This window comes from Perognathus longimembris, unplaced genomic scaffold, assembly GCF_023159225.1.
Source record: "Perognathus longimembris pacificus isolate PPM17 unplaced genomic scaffold, ASM2315922v1 HiC_scaffold_5665, whole genome shotgun sequence".
NCBI lineage: Eukaryota > Metazoa > Chordata > Mammalia > Rodentia > Heteromyidae > Perognathus > Perognathus longimembris.
The window spans coordinates 182,105-190,791 of record NW_025961117.1 but is presented as its reverse complement, the minus strand read 5'-3'; positions in this window follow the sequence as shown (position 1 = coordinate 190,791).

Here is an 8,687-nt window from a genome sequence, read left to right as displayed (position 1 = left end):
CAGTTCTTTGAATACTGAGGTATGCCTTCCAGGTGAAAGATCTTGCATGTTTGCTATATTCATAAAGTTTCTCTCCTGTGTGTGGGCTATAAACACTCAGCCATGCTTTCTTGGTGAAGGACTTACCACATTTGTTACAGTCACACGGTGTCTGTCAGATATATGCTTTCCAATGCAAACCCAAGTATGATTTCTTACAAAACTTTCCACATTTGTTTCATAAATGAAATTTCTCTCCTACGGGTGTTCAAGGATGAAGTATGAGCTGTGATTTCTGGGTAAGACTGCACGTTTGCTACATTCATAATGCTTCCATTCTGTGTGGGTTCTTCCAGGTGACTTTCCACATTTATGCTCCTAAAATTTTTCACGTGCGCGAATTCTCTTATGTGAGCTGAGTTGTAAACTCTGGGTGAAGAACTTCCCACATTTGTCACATTCATAAGGTTTCTCACCTGTGTGAATCCTGTTATGCCTGCCGAGGTATGATCTCTGCGTGAAGGCCTTTCCACATTTGTTGCATTCGTAAGGTTTTTCTCCTGTGTGTATTCTCTGATGCAAAGGAAGTTTGGACTTCTGTCTGAAAAACTTTCCACATTTGTTACATTCATAAGGTTTCTCTCCTGTGTGTGTTCTGTGATGCGAAGTGAGGTATGCCTTCTTTCTGAAAGACTTCCCACATTTTTTCATTCATAAGGTTTTTCACCAGTGTGAGTTCTCTTATGTGATTTGAGGGTTGACATCCGGGTGAAGGTCTTTGCACATTTCTTACATTCATAGGGTTTCTCTCCTGTGTGTGTTCTCTGATGAACCTGAAGGAATTCTTTCCGGGTGAAAGACTTTCCACATTTGTTACACTTATAAGGTTTCTCTCCTGTGTGCATTCTCTGATGGAAAGTAAGGTGTGACTTCTGGCTGAAAGACACTCCACATTTGTTACACTCATAAGGTTTCTCTTCTGTGTGTGTTCTCTAATGCACAGTGAGATTTGTCTTCTTGGTGAAAGACTTTCCGCACCTGTTACATTCATAAGATTTCTCTCCAGTGTGTGTTCTGTGATGCAGAGAGAGGGATGACTTATATTTGAAAGACTTCGCACATTTGTTACATTCGTAAGGTTTTTCTCCTGTGTGTCTTATGTGATGCACAGAGAGGCATGACTTATGTCTGAAAGACTTTTCACATATGTTACATTCATAACGTTTCTCTCCTGTGTGTCTTCACTGACGATCTGCCTTCTTGGTGAAAGACTTTCCAAGCCTGTTATAAGGTTTCTCTCCTGTGTGTGTTCTCTGATGTATGGCAAGTTGTGCCTTGCAGTATAAAGTTTTCAGATTTTTTTACATACATAAGGTTTCTCTCCTGTTTGTGTTCTCTGATACAATGTGAGGTATGAATTCTGTCTGAAAGACTTTCCACATTTGTCACATTTGTAAGGTTTTTCTCCTGTGTGTATTCTCTGATGTAAAGTGACAAATGACCTCAGTCTGAAAGACTTCCCACATTGATGGCACTCATAATGTTTCTCTCCCATGTGAGTTCTCTGATGTCTGCCGAGAGCTGGCATCTCAGTGGAAAAATTTCTACACTCCTCATATTGATAGGGTTTCTCTTCTGTGGGTGTTTAAAGTTGGAAAGTCAGGTATGACTTCTGAGAGAGAGATTTTGCACATTGTATATATTTATCAGACTTCTTCGGACATTTGCTCTGAGGTTTTTTTTTTTTTTTTTTTTGGCCAGTCCTGGGCCTTGGACTCAGGGCCTGAGCACTGTCCCTGGCTTCTTCCCGCTCAAGGCTAGCACTCTGCCACTTGAGCCACAGCGCCGCTTCTGGCCGTTTTCTGTATATGTGGTGCTGGGGAATCGAACCTAGGGCCTCATGTATCCGAGGCAGGCACTTTTGCCACTAGGCTATATCCCCAGCCCTGCTCTGAGGTTTTTAAGGTGTGTTTCCCTACCTAAAGATTTCTCACATCCACTACCGGTATAAGAATTCTCTCCTGTGTATATTTTCTGATGTGTAGTGGCTATAGGTCTTAAGGCTATAGGTCTTAAGTGGAATGTATTTCCACATACAGTACATTCAGGTGTTTTGCTTTCTCCCAGAAGTATTTCTCCGCCAAGGAAAGCTGACTTAGCACAGTCTTCTCTATATTCATTAGGGCTGTAGGAGGGTTCTCCCAAACAAACTTGATTTTGTCTACAAAATACATTCTTAGAATGTATTTTCTTCTCTACCATATTCAAAATACTGCAGCTCATTTGGATGCTTGTAATTTTGACTAAAATGCCCCGAATATTTGAGGGTTTTTACAACTACTGGAGACACACCAGTCCTATATGCAGCATGGATTTCATCAGGCTTACTAGAGAGAAGCATGTTCCCATATTCAATGAGCTTCTCAGGCCTCATCCCTAAGGAATTCCCATTATTTCTAATTAGTTCTGGCTTATATTTCGAGCTCAAATTAGAAGTTGTCAATAATTTCATTCTTTCCTCCACTGTGTTACTATTTGTGACTGCTACTTCACACAGACATTCATCTGGACTTTCCTGGCAGGTCTTAATCACATCCTCCATTTCTTGGACATCTAAAAAGAGTCAGGAAAAAATATATAAATGAGATCCAAAGATTCATTAATGCAAAGGTAAAGACATTTTCTCCCATCCTAACCATTAGAGATATAAAAATATCAAAGTAGGAACTGATTTATGAGAAATATATACTTTTCTAACACTAATGTATTAAGAAAATAACTGCCATTTTACAATGGAAAATAAAGTTTCTCTGTGTTTCATTTTTTCTCTTTTTATATTAAAGGAAATATTTACTCAACCATATACTGCTAGAGATTCAAGCTGAATACTAACCATCTGCCTTTAGTATTTTTGAGGTTATTTTCCAAATATGGTTTAGTTCTATCATAACTGCTTTCACTTCTTTTTTTGAATAATTTATATATTTTGCTACTTTGTATCTCAACCATTAGGTGAGGAACAGCATTATTTTCTAGATCTGGAGACCACAAGGGAGTTTGGTAAATCCCTTTACCTTTCATCTAAGGAGGAATGGATCCTGACAGTAAGGATTTATACTTAGATCTCTTCAGTTCCAACTTCTAAGAATTACTTTAGGTATCTGTGGGAACTTTGAAATTTGTTTCTCTCCATCTTAGACAAAGTCTCATCAAAATTCCTTTTCTGACACTCCTGCCCCTCAGAACCAAAGATACTCCAGCTCACCACCGAGTTTATCATCCTTTCTATACGAAAGGCTTTGATTCTGAATCCTAGTCTCGGCCCACCAGAGACGAGCTATTTTCCTTAGGAGAGCAAATATTTGTTACTTCCTCATACCTGCATCAATTTACTCATGTCTAGTTTCAAAGACAATGAGATCTCTCACTTTCTACATTTTGAATTTTCTTTTTTTCATTCTTTTCTGCCTGGGCTGACTTCCAACCACATCCCTCAGCTTTCAGTCTCCTGAGTAGCTAGGATTAGAGGCATAAGCCACCAATGACTGGTTACAAAGCTCCTTTCAAATTTTATGGAACTCAAAATTAATGGATTAACAAAAATGCAACATCTAGGGAAACTAAAGTGAACTGAGGAAGATAGTAGGGAGAGAGTGTCTATATGTGTAATAATTAGAGTGTGATTGCCAAGGGAAGTAGCTGAGGAAATATGTGGTCGATTCAAAGCAAAATCTCTTGATAAAATTATGGAAGTGGTAAAAGTTCGAGGTGAATGACATGTAAAATAGAAAAAAAGAAAACAGAAAGCATGAGAAGTCTGGAATCATTGTGATGTGAAGGAATATCACTTAGGAGAGCCAGTTCTCCAAATAAAGTAGCTGGCTTACATACACTTGCAATGTAATCCTCTTTTCTTCTTATTTTCTCCTTCGCTTTAACAAAGCTGACTCTCCTCAGGGAGAACCTTATGGGAGACTCCAGTGAAAATAATTTCATATGACTTTTAATTCACTTGAGAACAAAATGAAATTATCATCCTATATTTTCTAAATAGGGTCTATACTCAAAAGAAAAAAATATACACATTCTACCACAGTTAATATCTCAAATGAACAAAAGATTCTTAAGATGTATGATAGTCTACTCCAGAAACAGTTGTCACGGTTGCTTTACCTATATCAGAATAAAAAACATTAACCTCTTAACTCTACATAAAGTTTATTGATAAGATTAAACGACATGACTACAGATTTTTTACTGAATTACTGAGTCTTAACGCAGGTGTTTCTCCATACTTTGCACCTGCATTAATTTCTGGACCGTTTCTTTGCCTTTTTCTTAGTTGTTTTTATTGTTGCCTTTGAATCTACAAAATATTTTCATTTTCTGTTTGGATGGCAATTTTATGTTGTTTGTGTATTCATAATGGCAAATACTGGAAGGGGCATTTGAAGGAACAGGTAGGCGCAGTCATCTGAGCTTCTTCTACCGGCGTCTGAGTGATACTTTGAAGCAGGACATTACCCTCCAAAATGGATCAAGAAAAGGGATTGTCTATCTATCTACTTTATAACTATTATCTGTATCTATCCATGTATATATAGGAATTCTAAGCTTCCATCAGAAAGATAGATATTCCATTTGGAACAAAATGGAAAGGTTTGGAAAACTGAATATTAAGTGGAGTAAGCCAGATCCATAGAAACAAAGGTTGCCTGGCTTCTGTCCTTCTGTGTATTGCTTCGGCTTTTAGGGGAGGCTGGACAAGACCGGTCCCGGGGTTGTCGCTGTTTCCTGCGGGCTTGTGAGGGTGGCGCACCATGTTGAGAGTCTGTCCTCGTCCTCCGAGTGGCGCGATGCAACTTCTCTGTAGCTGGTGCAGACTGGCTTACCGTTGGGTAGGAGATTAGGGATTTTTAAAGCTGATCTTTCCATTTAGTGGCTAGAGTTTTGCTGATGTGTGGCGTGTAAATGTGTTACTGTCCTATGCACTTCCCCCGTCCACATTTCTTACCCATTTGTTGCAGTTCAGCTGTGTGCGGAATTCTTCCTCCCTCGTATGTGTGTTCTCAGAAGGTAGGTGCATCTGTTCCACGCACAGCCAGGTCTGGGGAGAGGCATTCCCTCCCCTGCACTTTCCTTTACAGTAAGATGATGAGAAAGGCTGTTCCCCCAGACAGCCTAGCGGGGGAGGACTACAGTCATGCACAGGAGGCTCCCTGGAGCCCTTTCGCTTTTCATCCTCTAGCATTAAGTTCTTCACAGCCAGGAAGGCCTTAGGATCTTTAAAAATAAAGAAGCCAGCCCAGGCCCTGTGTGTGCAGCTGCTAATCCAATCTCCAGCAAGACCTCGCGTCTTCTGAGCACTAGGGCCAAGCACTTTAGACTATTTCAGACTGAAATCCTGACGCTCGGTGTGCTATGGCGAGGCGGTGCTCTGTGAGGTGGGCCGTCGTGAGGATGGAGCCGTCGGTCCATGCTTCTCGAGCCTCCCTCACCAGCAACCGCGTCTGCCAGCACGCACACCTTGGGCCTCCCAGTCTCCAGAACTGGGAGGAATGGCTTTCTGTTCCTTGTGTCAGCTGTTACTGCAGCGGTCTATACAGACTTACGAAGACGTGGAGTTCTAAATCTAGGTAAGTGGAGAACCCACTTTAAGCCTTAGTACTGCCTTGTGTTCCATAACTACTTAGCAGAAATTCCCTGTGGAGCCCTCAGCCGGCTAGTGGTTCTTAGAGTTTCCCTCAAGATTTTGAGTGAACGGGTGGCTGGCAGAACGCACGCACACTAAACACAACCCCTCGTTGAGATCTTCTGTAGCTTTAACTCCTTTTTTTTTTTTTATTTTTTGTGCCAGTCCTGGGCCTTGGACTCAGGGCCTGAGCACTGTCCCTGGCTTCTTTTTGCTCAAGGCTAGCACTCTGCCACTTGAGCCGCAGCGCCACTTCTGGCCATTTTCTGTATATGTGGTGCTGGGGAACCGAACCGAGGTCTTCATGTATAGGAGGCAAGCGCTCTTGCCACTAGGCCATATCCCCAGCCCCTTTAACTCCTTTTTGAAACACTGGAAAATAGGTCTTAGTTACCAAAACCCAGGCCTAAAATCATCACTAAGACACACCACCGTGCCTGAAGAAAAATGAGCATACTTACGCAGACCTTGGCTTTCCTTGTTTGATCTACATATTCAGTGCCCTGTCTACCATCCTGAGTAAGCATGAGATTCAAGTTAGAGACTGTGAAGCCTTTTGAGAATTGTTGGGTGTATAAAATTATTAATGTTCATATACCAAGAGAAGGGATGGAGAAGCAATGCTCTTCCCTGAAGGCAAAATTCACTCACAGAGGTGAGAACATCTTCACAATTGTGATTGGTATTCAATTCCTGGCCACTGGCATTAGCGGTAGACTTTTTAGGTCCAAGACCAGGACTCCGTCTCGGCACCTGACGCTTTGTGTTCTACCAACAGAGCCACCCCCAAGCCCCAGCAGTGGACATCTTAATACAGAAAAAGGGTTTTTTATTGAATCCAATCAAAAGTTTACAGTTTGGAGTTTTTTCGATCTTATTAATATAGAAATAAGTGAAAAGTTAATTTTGTGGTATTATACCAGGACTAACTTACTGAATGGCAAAATAAATTACACAGTTTTCATTTTTTCAAAGTGACTTTGACCAACAAGTGAAAAGCACATCATTCCTATTGAGCTCCACTGGGATCCTGTGGTATAAACCCATCCAACTATGGGGCCAAGAGCTCGTTGAGAGCAGCCGCGCCGAGGAAGATGACGGCTGCATGGAGCGGGAGGAGCGCTGGGCCGCAGGACGCCGAGGGGTGGCTCTTGGGACTTGGAGCGGGAATGGAGCCTGCAGCTGCTGCAATGAGAACACAGTCACTGGTCAAGGACTCTGCCGACACCGTCTATTCTGAAATAACAGACGTGAGAGACTGAAATACCTCCAGCCAGGAGCAGGCTCAAATCTGTGCGGCTTATTACACATCTCAGAGCACATTTCCATCTGCTCTAAGGACACGCTGCTCTGGCTTTTACCTAGGATTCCCTAGGCTTGGAAACCTCTATATGGCCAAGACCGGTGTTGGTTTTTTTTCCTACTTGGCAACAGTAGGGTTTGAAAGCTTGGCCTTACACCTACTATGCTGGGGCTCTGACCCTTGCTAGTTATTTTGGAGACAGCCTAGCAAACTTTGAACCTTGCTATTCCAGATCTCTAGTAGCTAGCTTGTAGGCATGAGGCACCAGCAGTTCAAGTTGTCTAGAGTATCTTGTCAGCTTGTAAGTCCTACAAGCTGATAAAACCTTGTTTCCTACATACACGTATCTGTGGAGAAGCTGCTTCCTTTTCATCGGAACTAGTGAAGAGGAGCCATGGAGACCGCCTATCAGATCATCTGCTTTACACCTAACACACCCTGGTTTATACCTGTGGTTTTGTTTGTTATATGAGGGAGGCTTGACTACTAGAAGTTTCTCCACATGGGTAAACCAGTCATAGTTCCTAAGTGGAACCAAGAGAAATAGCCAGTGTGTTGCGTAGGCACCTTCATACCATCTTGACATGGTCACAAAAGCATGCGGAGACAGAGGGGGTTGTGTTCATACACTCATGCATTGCAGTTAGTGCTGCTCAGGTTGACAGACCTGTTGGACGACTACCAAAGGAATTGATTCTGCAGTACTGGGGACACTGCGCATGCTAGGCAAGTGCTGTGCTGCGGAGCCAACACCCCCAGCCTTTTCGCCCCCTTGCTGTGTGGCACAGGCTGGCCTCAAGGGTGTAATCCTGCCCCAGCCTGAGCAGCTTGGATTCCAGTGCCTCTGTTCCTAGCCACCACCTCCCCCCCCCCCCACCTAAGATTTAGTTGCAGCCGGAGCAGAGATGGAAGGCTACGCTTCCTGAAGCTCCAGACAGCCCTACACAATGAAAACCCAGCCGACTTCCTGTGAACTTTCAAGACATGAAACTACAACTTTATGTGACCTGATGGCAGCCTCACCCATAAAATACTTTCTAAACTGGCCACTGGTGGCTCACGCCTGTGATCCCAACCCCTCGGGAGGCTGAGATCTGAGACTGCCAGTCAACACAGCCAGGCAGGGAGGACTCCAGTGAACCACCGCAAAAAGCTGAAGTGGAGCTGGGGCTCAGGTGGCAGAGGGCTGTGAGCAAAGAAGCTCAGGGATGGTGCCCGGGCTTTGAATTTGAGGCTCAGGAGTGGCACAAAAAAATGAAAATGGGTCAGACGCCAGAGGCTCACACCTGAAATCCTAGCTACTCGGGAGGCAGAGATCTGAGTGAAGATCATGGTTTGAAGCCAGCCCAGGCAGGAAAGTCTATGAAACTTAACCTCCAATAAGCCACCAGAAAACAAGTAGAGCGGTGGCTCAAAGTAGTAGAGGGCTAGCCTTGAGCAAAAAAAGACTCAGGGACAGTGTCTAGGCCCTGAGTTCAAGTCTTATGACCAACAAAATAAAAATAAAATGGTAACACCTCTGTACACCACCTTGATAATGAAATTTTACCCCCCCTTTGGGGAGGAGGAAGAAATGAGGCTTAAACCCCGAGCTTCATACTAGACAAGCAACTACTCTATTTCCCAAAGCATACCCTCAGCCCTTTAGGGTAAACTGCAACCCTACTTAGGCCTCCCTGCCCAGTCTCTACCTCCTGGGCAGTTGGGATTGCA